This window comes from Etheostoma spectabile, chromosome 20 (genome assembly GCF_008692095.1).
Source record: "Etheostoma spectabile isolate EspeVRDwgs_2016 chromosome 20, UIUC_Espe_1.0, whole genome shotgun sequence".
Lineage (NCBI taxonomy): Eukaryota > Metazoa > Chordata > Actinopteri > Perciformes > Percidae > Etheostoma > Etheostoma spectabile.
Window position 1 is genome coordinate 8,757,488 of NC_045752.1, and position 17,150 is coordinate 8,774,637.

At 41.2% G+C, this 17,150-nt stretch overlaps 1 long non-coding RNA gene across 2 annotated transcripts in view; it reads right to left on the reverse strand.

The window, feature by feature from the left end:
- LOC116670602 (uncharacterized) overlaps positions 1–12,427 on the reverse strand; it is an 88,673-nt gene extending 76,246 nt beyond the window's left edge. For both annotated transcript variants that reach the window (XR_004327064.1, XR_004327063.1), the window contains exons 1-3: positions 12,203–12,427; positions 5,015–5,094; positions 4,858–4,909 (exon numbers count right to left, since the gene is read on the reverse strand). This is a non-coding gene — a long non-coding RNA (uncharacterized LOC116670602). The remainder of the gene's footprint in view (positions 1–4,857; positions 4,910–5,014; positions 5,095–12,202) is intronic.
- Positions 12,428–17,150: the final 4,723 nt, after the last annotated feature.

Here is a 17,150-nt window from a genome sequence, read left to right on the forward strand (position 1 = left end):
AAGAAAGAAAGAAAGAAAGATGTGTCACACCAACACCTCTGTCTTCGGCACCTGACAGACTGACAAAAGAGAAAACGAGTCAAAGATTAAGCAAACGGAGAAAGTTCTCAGGTCCTAATGCCTATCAGTTCCTCTGCAGCTGACAGGAGATTGGTAGCTTAACAACAGTTGGGCGAAGAAGGCCATTATCTCAATCCTACAGTGTTCTGGATGGGTTCAACCTTGAACAGCTTGTAGATGATGAGCCTATCCATATGGTGTATAAAACGCTCAGCGTTTCCTAAGCCATTAACCTTCAGGACACCTTGCACTTGTCCTCCTTTTTGACTGACAGCTATGTGTACATTTTATAAAACATCCTCACTATTAAGTACAAGTTCAAGCACTGAATTATATCCCAATCACATATACCGGTGGCCTCTTAAAATATGGCACTTTCTTATGACAAATAATTTCACACGAAAAAGTTACATTTAGATTAAAGTCGGGGAAAAAAACATTTAGTGTAACAGAATTGTCTTTATTTTGTTTCACTTTAATCATCAGGTGAGCCCACATATTTATCTAAATCCCGGGTTGGAAACCACTGGCATAAACAGTTTCTTACTGGTAATTGAATTGGTAGTGTTGGTCAGATTTCTATCAGGTTTGTGTGGTTAAAATGTAAATACCCGTGCTCACTCAAAAGCTAAGTCTCACTTTCAAAAGGATTTGCAACAGTGCAAAGTGGTGAGGACATTTAAGATGTTTTACAGACTGGCGTGTAGATTTAAGAGCAGAGGCGCTTGAGTGCTGAAGTGCCGAAGCATTTACAAGCCACTGCCACATCATGAAGGACAAGTTAATGGGTAGCAGAGAGGAGGTGGATCATAATGCACTTTGTGGCCCGGGTCCAGCCCAGTCTTGACTTTTTAACAGGAATCTCAACCTTGCCCTCAGAAAGGAAGGACAACAAAGGAGAGAAAGTGAGAGCAAAGAGGGAGGGAGGAAGTAATGGAGAGGCAGAGAGACAGTAAGAAAGATGATACTGAGGTTCTGGGGTTAGCTAATGTTGCCACAGAGTGCTTAGCTCAATCCAAGTCCACATCAACTCTGGTTTCAGGGTTTGGGTAATGGACATCAAACCCCTGGCACTCTCTCCAGAGCCAGGGAAATTAAAGTTTTCCAACTCCTGACTTGGCAGGAGCTGTGGAAAATGATACCTTTCACCTGAGAGGAAGGGAGGGAGAGAGCCGTAGCAGCGAGAGTGATGTCACTGGCAGAGCTCTCTCAAGCCATTTCTGAAACAGCTAGAGTAGCAACACATGAAATGAAACACAGAGGGTGTGACATGCCAGCACCAATCTATTGTATGTTATATTTCTATGACACAAGCTGATAAACTACAAATTACTAGATCACATTGCCCTAACTGCCCTCTCTTTCTCTGGCAGTATGGCAGGCTGTGGCTCGTGCCAGGGTCTCCACTCTTCCCGCATCACTACCGTTTAAACTAACACGGACGTCCTGCTGCCCAACACGAGTCAGGCAGAGTGATCCCTTGTGCCTGCTTTTATTACCTTGTTGACACCAGCTGCTAGATTTAAGCACTTTTAAATGCTGAGGCTCAAATCACAGAATTAATGCCGTTATTCCTGCCCAGCTTTCTTTTTGGCAGTGCTTTTAAGCCCCAGACTTAACAACAAGCCTGGGTTTTATGCATTCAGACAGCTGGTGGGAATAAGGCAGTTGCCAGTGGTATAAAACACTGCGTGTGTAATTGTGTGTGCGTTTATAAATGTCGTAGTTGTGCGCCTTTGTGTGTGGGAGGGCATCTGAATATTAAAAACTGTCTTTTAAAAAGGTGCTTGTCTGTGGTCCAAATATTAAAATTGCACATTTGTCATATTGGTCAGTCTTTGTAAACAAGACTTTATCTGTCATGCTCAATATTTTGCATTAATAAAAGGTGATTAAAATGCGGTGGAAATGTGACATACTGGAAACCAAATGTTGCAGATTCCTCCTTCCTCTTCACCAGTTTGACACTCAACTTCCGCTCTCGCCACACTGGCACGCTTCATTACTACTACGCCTGTGTGAAGTCACTTGTCACACACACACACACACACACACACACACACACACACACACACACACACACACACACACACACACACACACACACACACACACACACACACACACACACACACAGCAATGCTATATAGCAGCTGTACCTCTCCTTATGTGCGGAGAGTGTTGATCCCAGTTCTTCTCTCACACACAGTGAACATATGTCAGTCAGAAACAAGGCAAACTCTGTATTCCTTTATCTTAATAAAAAGTTTATTTCTATTTTAATACAGCACTTCTAAAGTTTACTCAGACTCAAGTAGATAGACCCTAAGCAATACATGGAGGTGACCTTGTTGTGTCAGTATGCGTTGCGTGCACGTCTTCAAATTTGTAAGCGTGCACATGCGTGTGATTACTAAGGGAGGATCTGGGATGCCTTAGGTAAAACAAATACAGACTCTGATAGATGCCAGCAGCACCTGTCTGATTTACATTTCCTAATTGCAAATGAATTACCAAAGAAACATTTCGCCAGCACTGACAGGCAACATGACATAGAGATGAGTTCTACCTGAAAGAGAAAGTGTTTTCTTAGAGATATTTATAGGAGGCTTAAGGAACTTCCACATAAGCCAATGGTCCCCTGAAGTCTGTTTGAATGTATGTAGGAATGCAAATGTACAGTATATGTACATACATTCGCAACTGTGGAGTTCATGCAAGCTTTGACTCTGCAATGCAGACGGAAAAACAACTCAAAACACAGCTCCTACCAATTAAAAAGCAAACTGCAATGATGCAAAGTTCCGTTTGTCATTCGACAACATAGGATTGCACAATGAAATGTTAGAGCCCCTTCATGCTATGCACAAATGTGTAAAAGTCCCAGACAAATTAAAATTAAAGAGAAAACTAAAATTGCAAGATCAAATAAGGACTGATAATGGCTTCTAGCTGAAAACTATTTATCTGTGAGTGCCGGTGTTTCGTTTCTTTTGGAATTCATGTTGTGTAGCTACTGTATGATGACTCACCCTAAATATTTATCAGGTTTCAAACTCACCACCTTCCCACCTGAGGTAAGAAATGGCCTTGAGGGTCCAAAACAGGTCCAACAAGTTCAGGCTGACAAAAACCTCAGGGCCCCTTGCCCTAACTTTAGGACAACAGCAAACAACACCTGTCCAGATGATGTCATGCTCTCAAGGATATCTCATACTTGCCTGAAGACTTATTCAGTTCCTAACCTCCTTCTTCTTCTTCACTTCTCCCTGCCCTCCCTGAAACCATACACTTCCTGTTCCCATTGTTTGCCACTAGTGAGCATCAACTCTCTCAAATACACCTCACAATTATTTTAACACCCCATTTAACCTAAAAGTGATAAACTATTTTACTACACACTAGTATTTTGTTATCTTATCTTTGAACTATACACCCTGCACAGTACAGGCCCAGACTACCACCACTCTGAAAAAACAACCAAACAAATGCCTTTAAAAAAAAACACATTTTCACAGTCATTCTGCTAAAGATAGAGCATGAAATGACAGAACACCAAGATAAAACATGAAGTAGAGGTAAGAGAGGAATGCAGGTCAAAAGGCTTAGGTGACACAGGTGGATGTAGACATGAGTTATGTGTGTGTATGTACATACATATACTGTAAATCATGTGTTTGTACCCATGCAGTTGAAAACAGAGTGATAAAAGCACATATAAACCCAGGTTTACTCCTTTTATCTAAACTTTTCTTGTTTCCGCGATCGGAGGTGTGTCAGTTGTCTTTGATTTGGGAGCATGACGCTTTCACCACCACCAAGCACAAAGACACACACACACACACACACACACACACACACACACAAAACAACCCAAGCAGCGGGAAACAAGAGAGGAGCAGCTGTGAGTTGCACTCATCAGTTCAGATTGAGGGAGACACAGGCGGGCTGGTAAACAGACACAGATGTACGGAGCTGAGCAGAACAGAGAGTGGGAGAAAGAGGAAGGTCACCCTTTCACAATGGGAAGGTAACAGCAAAGTCAACAACACTTGCTGCGTGACTAAAGCTACTGTAAAAAAATTAAAATACAGGCTGGTCAAATTGGCAAATGTTAATTATTTTTCATTGTTGAATGAGAGTGTTCTTTTTATTTCAAATACTAATTTAAAGGGAATATGGAAGAGCTAAAGCTCTTCGATGTATATTTTCCATACATTGTTATCTGACTTACACAACATTTCTGTAACAGTGACCACAGCTTGAAGTCACTGGGATGTTTTCACTTGTCAAATTGTCATCATCCCAGATCTTCAATGGCCTCTAATGAGCAATAACCAAATAATATTCATCTGTGAAGAGAGAGCCCAATGAAATTCTTCTGCCAAGACCACACACACACACACACACACACACACACACACACACACACACACACACACACACACACACACACACACACACACACACACACACACACACACACACACACACACACACACACACACACACACACACCTCCCCTGAGGGTGACACCCCACCTGGGAGCTCAATCCTGTCAATGCTTACTATCTCAGTTTCCCTTCAGTTTCACTGTAGTGTGTTCTCTCGTTACACTGATTCCCAGGGTCAGCATTAACCCCAGTCACTGCTCAAGATACTTAGGAAGGGGGCAGCATGATGCCATAAGGAGGGATCATTCTTACACATGAGGAGTTTACTTGAAAAAAGTGACTATGGGAAAATGTCCTTTTATTGCAGATATAAAGAGAACCGGGGAAACAAAATGACACCTACCTGTTGTTGCCTATGTTTTGGCAGAGAAGGATTTAAGACATGTGGTTGTTGCCTACAGAGAGAGAGCATCATCAAGAGTTCATGTTAGAGAGATCATGAACTTTATTTCCCTCGAAAAATAATGTCTATTATTTTTAAATGAGCCTTTCATATGTACCTTTGGTGCAGGACAGACTGTAGGTTGGTGCCCTGCAGAATTGTTGGCTGAGCAGCTGATCAGTCCAGGTTTGACAGGATCTATTGTGTCAGAATAAAGCACAGTAGGTAAGTGGACTATTATGCGTTTCAACTGTAATTTCAATCCTTTGACTTTCTCTCTCACTCTCAGGGGTCGCCCTTCTTACTTCACATTGAAAAAAAAGACATTGCCATGTTTTCATAGAAAGCGAGATGCTTTGTAGTGAACTCCACGAACCTCCACCCCCCTTTCATGTTTTTTCTACATCACTCTTCTCCACCACATTATGTGGTGTACTCTCATGCAGCCTGTTACTATAACAAAAATCTGGCCAAGCAGTTTCCTAGACTTTTAAACATTTTCTGAGATGTATTTCCAACAATACAACAACTTAATGTCCAAATAAACCTGCTTTGCGTTTATCTAGAACACCTTAACTTTGCTTTCCTTGTTTGAACTTTTTCTGGTTCTTAAAGAAACAAATGAGTCATTTTCATTTGCCACAGTTCCAAATAGTTAAACTGTTACAAACTCTTCCAGTGATGGCCTACTGATTGTAGCCTCTAGGCTCCAGCAATATCTAACTATTCTGAGGTAAACATTTACCTGCAGAGCTGATCACACATAAATGACTTATCACCACCTGGAGCTAAACCATTCTCTGGTTCCTGACTTTAATTGCTAATAAGTTGTTCAGGTGTGTGTGTGTGTGTGTGTGTGTGTGTGTGTGTGTGTGTGTGTGTGTGTGTGTGTGTGTGTGTGTAAGTGAGCACACACACACAAGACGGGATGTTTGTAGCCCGCAGGAGGTAGAAGTGAACGACCACCAACTGAACAACGAACCAGGTGGTGAAATCAAAGAGAAGACAAGACGGTCCAGCAACTGTTATCCTCAAAACAGCCAAACTCAAAACTTCAGGGGGTTCAATTTGTAGTCTTTGCAGCTGCTGCTGCTGCCAAAAACATCTGAGCTTCTGAGAGACAAATATGCAGCAGCCATGCAGTGACAACATTATTTTTTGCAAGGTTTGCTGTACTGAATCTAATCATCATATGATGTGTCTGCTCCAAACTGGATTCTATTTTGGCAATTTCCACTTATTCTTTCCTTTTTTTCTGAAATCATGACACACATAAGCTATGCATTTTGACCCATACATAGGAACTCAAAAATAGGATATCTTGGCTTCTATATTTGAGCTTTTTTCAATAAGCACAATACTACCCGGTTCCTGTACAGTTAAGGGTAGGGAGACTTGCAGGTTTTTGCTAAGTTATTATTAAGATGTGATTTATGTAAAGCAACTAAAACATTTTGTGAAATAGCCCATTAAAAAGGCACTTAAACCTAATGGAAAACGCATCTTCAGTGTTGAATAACAACTGTCTTTCACTGCAATACATTCAGGATTGAGTCACCTCATCATGCTGTTTTAACACAACATATATTCAATTGAGAAAGTAATGACAAAATTACCTTTTAGGTTAGGAGGAGATTATACAGGTAAAATAAAAGCCAACAATGTTCGTTTGACTGTGACAAAACAAGTTTTATGCCCTACAGGCCCATTCACCGACATAATCGCCACATCCTTAGTTTACGAATCGGTCAGAAGGGCACACTGCTTTCTGCATTGGCACTGCAAAATGGTTCATTATGAATGTTAATTCCTAGGAATACTGAGCTAAGACCTCCATAACTAAATTCTCCGCCTGTGAGAAACACCGCTTTTAATTTTCTTCTGTTGTCAAGTGTGAACAAATTAGATAAGTCAGCTGAGAGATGCAACTTTTCCTTCTTTACTCCTACCATCACCTTGAAAGCGAAACAAGCGTTGAGACTCCGGTGGACCCACGACATATTCTCATTTAGCAGCTGCGCTGTTGTGGGATGTCATGGCTATTAATTCTATCTGAGCTTCATTAATCCACATTTTCCCCCCATTCAGCCCCCCTGTCCTTAATCATCATTTCAGCCTTTGCCAGCATGGCCTCTGGTGGCCAAATACAACTAGGGTCACAATGTGTTCCCTCAGCACTCTGGGAGTATGTGCACACATACACATACAAAACAAAGATAATAAAACAGGGCATCTATCTCAATCATACAGTGTTGGACCAGTCATTACATACCTCTCACTGGGGTGAAGCACAGAAAGTTTATACACAAAGGTACACTCACAGACAGCAGTGCATAGAGAACTATTAAAGACAGAAAGTCGTAACACATGCCAGGTTTCGACATTCACTAGACTGAATTCATCTTGTATGGCACTCTTGAGTGATATCTCATTTGTGAAGAAGCTGAAGGTCAATGAGCAGTGAGAGAAGTGAGGGAGGTAAAACTAGAATCAGAAGGGAGGCTTTATAAACGCTAGCTGTTAGAAAGAAAAAAAAGAAACCCACACTGGCAATTGAGTGGTGTTGAAAGAACTGACAACCATCAAGACCGTCTTAGCACAGCTCAGTCCAGGTGGGCGATTGGTTGGAAACCGCTTATTGTTCCAGCAGATCTGAGCTGTTTGCCGTTATCTGAATACCAAATGGTTCCAATTTGCTGCGTGAGGGGGGGAGAGAGAAATACCATGGAGGGGGCCAACACACACAATGGAAACTGGAAAGGGTAATCTGATGGAAATCTCTGAATGTTCCTCTCCCTGCTTGCTAAAGGTTAGCCTGCTTAACAGTCTGTCTGCTGGGTGGTTGCTTATTATTCATTCATAGAGACAGACAGACAGAAACATGTGAGAGAATGGGTGTATCCATAAGAGGAAATCAAGATGGTGGGTGGTGGTTTTGTCAGTACTATCAGTTGCTTTGCTTTCTCCGTAGGATCTGATATTTTAAGGTTTCCCCTCAGCTGATGTTTGACTTTTGACTCAATATCAGCTGACCTTTGACCTCTAGATACATCAGCAGCGCCCGTCAGCTAAGTCTACAACTTAGCCTACCTGTCCAATAGGACTCTACTTCACTCTCTCACACACCAGCACAGGCAAATCATCCCAATATACTGATCCCACTCATATTAAAGCCATTCCATCTCTCTAATGCAGATAGCACATACTGAGAGCAGTGGGAAAAGGGGGGAGGATTTGTCTGTCTGCCTCACAGGACTATAAGCACACAGAATATCTGTCACAGAGCACAGGCAAAAGCCCTTAGCATTGTGACAGAGCAGATGTTAAGAGTAATGACAGTAGAGATTACCCAATAATTGTAGCAATGTAAATCATTTCGGGGGGGGAGTGGAGGAGGGAAGGAGGGAAGGATCAAAGGAGGATGAACTAAGACTGAAGCAAAGAACACCTTATTGTTGGTATGAATATGTAGAAGAGAACAATTTATATGCTGTGCTTTTTTCATTTTCTAAATGTGTATAGGCAGACTGCTCATCTGTAGTTGCATAAAAGGGGACAGAAGCATCCAGAAATGAGTCCCTGCTATGTTTTGTGGTGCTGTTTGTGGGGGGAGATAATGGCGATTATGACAATGTGGCTGCTAGCGTTATTGTTTGTGTTCGGGAGCTAATCGCTGGGATGCAAGCTGCTGCCTGAGGCCAAGAATAGAGGACAGAGAGGCCCCTCCATCTAAGAGTGTGATGACACATTTCTCCCTAACATCCCATAACAACATTGTCCTCCCCCGACCTCCAGCATCAAGCCCTCACCAGTATCCTGCCTCCCCCTGCCACAGTTCACCAAAGCCTGCATGGGTCAACAGATCAGGGGCCCTGACACCTGCTAGGAGCCTGTGTGTGTGTGTGTGTGTGTGTGTGTGTGTGTGTGTGTGTGTGTGTGTGTGTGTGTGTGTGTGTGTGTGTGTGTGTGTGTGTGTGTGTGTGTGTGTGTGTGTGTGTGTCCCTCTTACTTGCTCTGTTGTCGCCATGAATGTGTAATAAACTTCATTCAGTTAACCGTGAGTTATTGTTAATTGAACTAAAAAGTCATTTTATTAATTGAAACAGAGGGGGGAAGGGCAGACCAGATTAACGATGTAAGACTGTTTTTCTCTCCCTCGCTCTCACAACATCTTGAGACTTTTAAATTGTCTAATTATTTTTCTCATTACAGGTCTTCTCACCATATTTTCCCCCATCCTGCACTTGCAGTAAAAAGTCAATAATCTACTTCACCTCACATCCATCTTAAAATCAAGACAGGGTAAGGCTGAAACATTTCTGAAGAACAATACTGCTGGTCTGCTGCTTGTGCTCTAAAATGCTTGTTTGCCAAAAGCCCATAGCTCTTCTCACACGTATACTGTATATTCTCTGCCATTTATCACGTACATTGTTTTGTCATTCACACAAGCAACGCCTTAACGTTTTAACAAAATGTTGTGCATGTCCACTGCTGTAACGTAACACCTTTGGTTACACAATATGCAATTATGGATCTTTAGCACTAACGTTGCTATGCCAAAATTTACCATCATTGGATGTATATCAACTTTTTATTCATATGGTGCCCTGTTAAATGCTGAAAAAAAAAGATGAATAGTAAAGGCTGCATGTGCTAAAGCAGTGAACATATGCATTATGCAAAAGAATTAACAGCACTGTTGGGTACAAGTAAAGCTGCAGAGAAGGACTTTTCATATTTCTCATATCTCTCTTGAGAATGACTGATAGAATAGATGTTTGAAGGAAAACATTGTCAACACTACAATACATAATGTTTGTTCACTACATAAATTGTTCCGTCAATCACACAAGCAACACCTTTTAACAAAATGTGAACATTCAAAGAATTTCACACACAACCACCAATACTACTAAAGCCCTGTGTTGCAAGAAGAAGTGTTACATGTAAGTCATCCTCTCCTAGTCTCCACAAACCTCATCCATAATTATAATACTAGAGTAGAAAACCGATGTGGGAGAGTGAACTATGCTGCATAGAAGGGGAGCAATGTTTTGGAATTCAACCCGCATACCAGGGCTACTGCAGTGCTTCAGGAAACAGTCACATTCCGGTAAACACATGTGGAATTACCAGGGCAAGAGCTTCTGGTCACCAGCCTAACCAAATATTATCTCATACGGCACAATATTATAACCTCCCCCCCTCCCCAAATACATAACAACTATTGGCTGAGAGGGAGGAAGTGATGTATATTGACTTTTCATTTGTGTCTTGCTGACTCTGCTGACAAAAGGAACAAACCACTTCCAGCTGCTAAACTTAGAGAAAACAACCACATTCTGCTGAACATGATTCAGCTGCATTTTGCTTCTCAAATGAGGGTTTTTTCATCAAGCACTTTTGTTGCTCTACCGCCACAATTGTGAGTCATGTGAGTCAGTGGTTAAAATAGCTAAATTACACTCACACCATTATCACTCTAATATTCCACTAAACATAATTAGTAAATTACATCTAATATAACCAGATGAGGCCTACAAATGACGAAGCTGCTCACGTTAATGAGATCCATGTACACAATAAAATAAACATTATCCATCTATTCCTGCTGATCTCCCCCGCATTAACACGTGACCTTTGTAACATGGGCATTCTTGTCTAACAATACCAATCGTCTTCTCTATTTGTCTATCTATAGAGTGTGTCTCAGCCAGCTCGCTCCTTGTCAGTCATAAACGCAGAAGGGGGGGGAAGGGAGAGTAGGAGGAAACGGAGGAGGGGATAAGAAGAGTGCCATTACCAGTGTTCTGGACCCGTGTCTTCCCAGGGTGAATAATTACGTCTGACATGTCGTGAATAGGGAGGGACATTATCGCAGTGATCCTCCGTACCCCCTCTGTGTGTTCCATTGCACGCACACACACACACACACACACACACACACACACACACACACACACACACACACACACACACACACACACACACACACACACATACACACACACACACACACACACACACATTAGGGCCCCACTGAATGATTTAGGGGGTCTGTTAATAATGCAGGGGCTCCTAGACCTAATTAGGTAAGTAGCAGAGGGCGCCGGCTGTGACGCCTTAGCTCACTGATACGAGCTGTAAAGGAATGAAGCATCGACTGCACACACATACTCCCACACAGAGTTTAGGTTTATGTTTCACCACACTAGCACCCCCCCTATTGATCATGGTGCAAAAATGGAGTCCTGAAGAAGCTTCCCTAATCTACTTCTTTTATCCGCATACATGATCAATTATTAAAGAGATGAGGAAAGGTAATAGGTAACAGGTCTGTTTGCTGTGGCTCTTAGGTATTTTGACAAGCAGCATCAGAGGTTGAGAGGTAACAGGGATCTGTGTGCTCCAAAAAAAAAAAAATCAATAGAAAGTGATTATCTTGAGAGGGAACAAGTGGAGAGCCAAGGTGGGCCTTGTCACGTGTACAATCTCTCTCTCCCTCTCTCTCTCTCTGGCGCCATAGCTGTCAGCCCTGTAAGTGCAGTGTCAGGGTGATTAGAGAGCAGCACGGGCCAGACAGAGCACAGCCAACCCCCAGACAAGCCCTCCAGAGACGCAGCGCCACAACAAGCCTCAGCCCAGGGTCAAGGATACTTTGTCAGTTTCCCTGCGTGCAAGATGGGCCCCTTCGGTGCACAATCAGGAACCATATTGTATAAGATATGGCAGGGTTGGTGATATATAGCTGTTTTATGGTACCTAGGGTACAAGCAATTATATTTAAAGGGTTGGTTCACCCAAAATACAGGAACATATTTTCACACTTACCCCTTGTGGTATGTGACTTAGGTTCTGAGATATTTAGATTTCTGCAGAAGTTACAGAAGAAGTGTATAGAATTACCTACTTTATAATGAAGAAATAGTCACAAAATTATTATTGTTATTAATATAATAATAATAATAATAATAATAATAATAATAATAATAATAATATAATTTGGATACACCATTCCTATAATACATTGGAGAAAAAATGCATTCCAAACAATGCTCAATAAAAAATGTTACCAAAAGAGGCAGAACATGAAATGTTCAATTCTTGGTTGACACGTCATTTGATTACGTAATGAAATCAGACCAATTTCCACTTTGGGATGTAGAACGTGCTCTTTTGTTAAGTTAGAAGATAACCTAAGACAACAAAAAAGAGCGAACTCTAAGAGCTGTGGAGAATAAACGCTTCTTTAGCTAACTTAAGTCACTTAAACAGTATTATTAAATATAACGTAAGCACGTACCTTGTTTTCCAGGATCCATAATTCTCCCTGCTAACTGATTAAAACAGACGGAAGGACGTCAGGTTGAGGTTTCCACTACACGAATATGGTGGAGTTTCAGAGTAGAGAAACGTTTGATTATATAAAATGTCGACAATGTCGTAAATACGAGGTCTTGTTTCAGTCCAAATTATTGACGCACATGACACGTTTAACATTAAAAGCTACGTACACAGTAATCTCACGGAACGTAAGAGTGGCGCAGCTAATTTTCTGGAGGAAAAGGAAGTTAGCTTGATATTGGATAACTTAAATATTTTAATTCCACATCACACATCTTGTAGTTAAAGCCAAATTAGTAAAACTACAGTGAATGTGGACTGTTAACGCAGGGGAAAGGGGATACATTCTTCACAATTTGCAACAACAGTTTTGAGAAACCATTATCACAGAATAGCTTATGAATAATATCAACCAAACTTCCTTCTAATTAAGGGTAACCATAGGAGTGTAACTTTACCGAAGGCCATTTGGCCAAAAAACAACATCCTTAATATCTGAAAGATCTGATTAATGTAGTTTGATTTTAATTCCAGTTACAACACAGTAGCCACGTGAATATGGGAAATAACATGATACAGACATATATTAAAGTAAAAAAAAAGAAGCTATTTACTGGGGTGAAAAGGTTCCTTCTGGTCTTGGAAATAGTGGTTAGACAAAATAATCTTGACTTTGTGTCTCCTTGTTAGCTTTTTTCTGATCTTTCAACCATATCTGACAAAAGCTCATTATGAAAGTCAAAGAAAGAAAAACCTGCAAATTGTAGTCTTTTATTTTCTGATTGTATACAGATTAACAACCAACAATATACAACATGTTCGTTGGAAAATACCTACGCTAGCTAAATATTCTACTTGGCAATTGGCAAATACGTTTCTCCATATTTCACTATGCTTACATTCTTACATTCAAACAAAATTCAACATTTGTCTCCCAAGGAGTTTTCATCACAACGGCTCCATACTTAGCACACAGACATGAGATTGATATTAATTATTTCATATAGCTCTTCGGTGGAAAACGTGAATAACCAGAGTCCAAATATGTTGAACTATGTCTTTAAATCCCAGCCATCCAGCAGTCTAACCACTGCAACTTAAAAACATTGTGAAAGGTAGAGAACCATGACACCTACAAACAGTTCTGTTACAGGGGGATTACTTTGTAATTTCTCTGTCGTGGATGGTGGTGTATGTGGTTAGGAGGCGGATTCTTACAAGGATATCCACCATACAATCTACATTTTTTCAAATGTTTCCTTTTTTTCCAAGTTCCCTGCAGCGCACACTTGTTGACAGATTGCTCATTAGTGTGACACAAACTTTCAGCACCGTCTGCAGTTTGTGCAGTTCACCAGTTCTCTCCCATCCCGCAGCATAAGGGAAAGCTATAGACTGTCTGTACTCTACCTGTATGTGATAGCTATAGCCTGGGGGTTGACAGTATCTAATCACAGTCTCAACAGGTGAGGAGACGAGACGGCGCAGACAGCATGGCACCACATGGAATTCCTACACTATCATAATGTGGATCAAACCACACACACAGTATCCATGATTTATGCTAAATATATACCACTCTCTACTGTGATGCTAAATATAGTAAAACATGTAGGCCTACAGTACATATTATGCACATACATATCATGATACATTTTATTGTGTTAGAGTGTGGAAGCATTTTCTGTCAGTGTCAACAGGATCAAATACAACAAATGCAAGAAAAAAACCACTGTGTTCAGGTACTCGTTTGAGTACACAAACATTATCGCATTGATGTTGATTAAATTACGATGTGATTTTTCTCAGCACAGCACAAGAAATTGTTTGACCTCGTCTTCACCTCGACAGCGCAGAACCTCGTCAGACATAAAAGCCGTCGAAGGGGGCAGAAAAAGCCAAAACTCCCCAGGGGAAGGAAAAGCAGAGGAGTGGGAGGAGACGGAGGAGGAGAAGGAGGAGGATGGGTGTCACTGTCTCCACAAAGCCCTCTTATCCTTTAGATATCAAAGCACTGTACTCCCAGCATAAAATATTATCAGAATTATGTGACTTATCACAGGAGAAGCAGTAAAAAACAAAACAAGAATAAAGAAAGAAAGAAAGAAAGAAAGAAAGAAAAAAAGAAAGAAGTTTATCTTTGTAAAATGTGGGTGTGGAATTTCATGTGGCTTTGGCAGTGCACAGGCACACAACAGGGTACATTTTTGATATCATACAAAGAAAGTATTGTGTGACGCATCTTCCTCACTGAGGTGAACTTGGAGTGCACAAGACAGAGAGGGTTTCTTCTCACACAGCACCGATATGACGTCTGCAGCACTCCCTTGTGACTGTCAAATAAGTACTATATATGGTAACTGCAGAAAATAGTGGGATACACAAATGTATTGTTGTAGCTTAGAGTAATGTCAACAGTGGCCTGTTTCTTAGGCACCAAGAGTTCACTCTCTTCTCCTTTTTTATTTGCTTTCTAAAGAGGAAGTATTTAGGATGTAGGCCAGATGGGTACACAGCACTATTGTATGGTTGACAGAGAGATGACCTTGTTGCGCCTTTGTGTGTGTGTGTGTGTGTGTGTGTCTGTGTGTGTGTTTAATCAGACAGAGAGGGGGGATTAGAGACCAGGCACCTGGCAGGTGGAAACAGTCTGTACTCATCTGATGCCCTCCTGTCCTTCTGTGCTCATACACACGCAATATGTAACTTGGTCATAACTGTAATGTCATATTACAGTGCGTACAACCACCTGAAGTGTATCTTTGTTTCAAATTGTGAGGCCTTGCTGAGAGTTGCTCTGTGGCAGCCCCCACTGTAAGACAGAAAGTAGAAAAGGAAATTACACAAGCAAGAACCTTGAAACAAGCCATACCTGCCTGCATACACAGAACAACTTGTTTCTTAAATGACTTTCTACTGTAGCCTGGGAGTTTCCTAATTTTAGAGTGAACTACAAGCTAGGAAGAGACACTCTGAGACTTTATGATATAGTGCAGTGGTTCCCTAACCTTGTGATGATAAACCAGACACTTGAGGCCCAACACAAAAATTCAACATACACTGACATCAATGGCCAGCTTCTTGCAATGGTATACATTGTATTAGAGGACAGGGCAGTGAATAAAATAAATATAGAGAAATAAAGCCATTTCTGTTTCATTTCTACATTTCTTCATCAGACAGTTGCAGCTGACTCAGAACGCTGCTGCTCGAGTCCTCACTAAGACCAAGAGACTGGATCACATCACTCCAGTTCTGAAGTCTTTACACTGGCTTCCTGTGTCTCAAAGAATTGATTTCAAAGTACTCTTGCTAGTTTATAAATCCCTTAACGGTTTAGGTCCAAAATACATTTCTGATCTGCTACTACACTATGACCCCCCCAGACCTCTCAGGTCATCTGGGACAGGTCTACTTTCTGTCCCCAGAGTCAGAACTAAACAGGGTGAAGCAGCTTTCAGTTTCTATGCTCCTCATATCTGGAATAAACTCCCAGAAACCTGTAGGTCCGCTGCTACTCTCAGTTCTTTTAAATCAAGGCTGAAGACCTTCCTTTTTGATGCTGCCTTTCTTTAAATGAATGCTCATTTCTTTAAATTTCTTTGGCTGCACTGTAACTTTTATTCTTGTGTTTTATGTGTCCTAATGTTTCTATTTTGTTTTTAACTGTCTATTCATGTGTTTTATTGGTTTTTAATGCTTATGACTTTTAACTGTTTGTACTTGTGTTTTATCTGTTTAACTGATTTTGTGTAAAGCACTTTGAATTGCCCTGTTGCTGAAATGTGCTATACAAATAAAGCTGCCTTGCCTGCCTTGTCTTGCCTTCTAGCACATAACTGACATCTTAAAACTCTGAGGAAAAAGTTTGGGAGAAATTCCTGCAAGGTAAATTAAGTTGATTGAGCTTGAATATCAAGTCAGTCTTCCCAAAAGAGTACTGAGCACCCCATCTGTCATGGCCTGCTCAAAGATAGTAGCTCAAGTGGAGTTATCAGTGTTAAGTTAAAACAAACACAGTAATTACCCTAATTAAGATCTGGCAGGTTCCTTTAGATTAATAGTAGCCTCGTTTAGATACTAGAGAGGTTGATATCAGAGGAGAGAGAAAAGAGGATTAGATGAGGTCAAGCAGAGGAGTAGGAAGGTGGGGAGAGACAAGTAAAAAAAATGCACTGCATATATACACTGTAAATAAAAATTTTTTTTAAATGAATGAAGCAATGGAGAGGTAAAATTGGTTGTTGATTAAAACAAAAAGGGATGGAAAGGAAATGAGTTAAGAGGCAAAGATAAGGAAAGGGAGGAAAGTGTGCGTCTACAGTTCGGATGATCGTGTAGGCCTTTTTTTGGCTGCACCAGGAGTAAATGGCTCTGCAGGCGCCTGTCACTCTGAGGGGCCAGCATGGGACGATCAGCGATGATGACGGGGGCACGGACCTGTGTCAAGATGCTGAACCCAGCTGTCAATCAAACCACTCTGCCCTGTGGGATGACAAGGTTGGGTCTTAATCCTGCTGAGGAGAGAGAGGGAAGAGAAGGAGTGATGGAAAGGCACGAGAGAGAAATTAGACAGGAAGAAATGAGAAAAGATCAGAGAAAGACAGGCACACATAGAGTTGGGAGAGAGAGGGGGGGGGGGGAATCAGTGAGAAAGTTGTTTTCAAGCTGATTACTTATTCAAGAAACTTACTGATGTCATTTAATTTTACATCATTGAGGAAAACTAAACCCAACAGGTGATTGTGTAACCGCATGAAGTTTGCACCGTTCGGTAACAATCAGTGAAAATTGCAGCTATTCCCTTTTCAATTTAGGCTTTACCATGGAGCCAGCTATTTTGGGAAATTAAATATTTGATGTCCCTCTCCATAGTAGGCAATATGACACTGTCTGGACTGTCATTT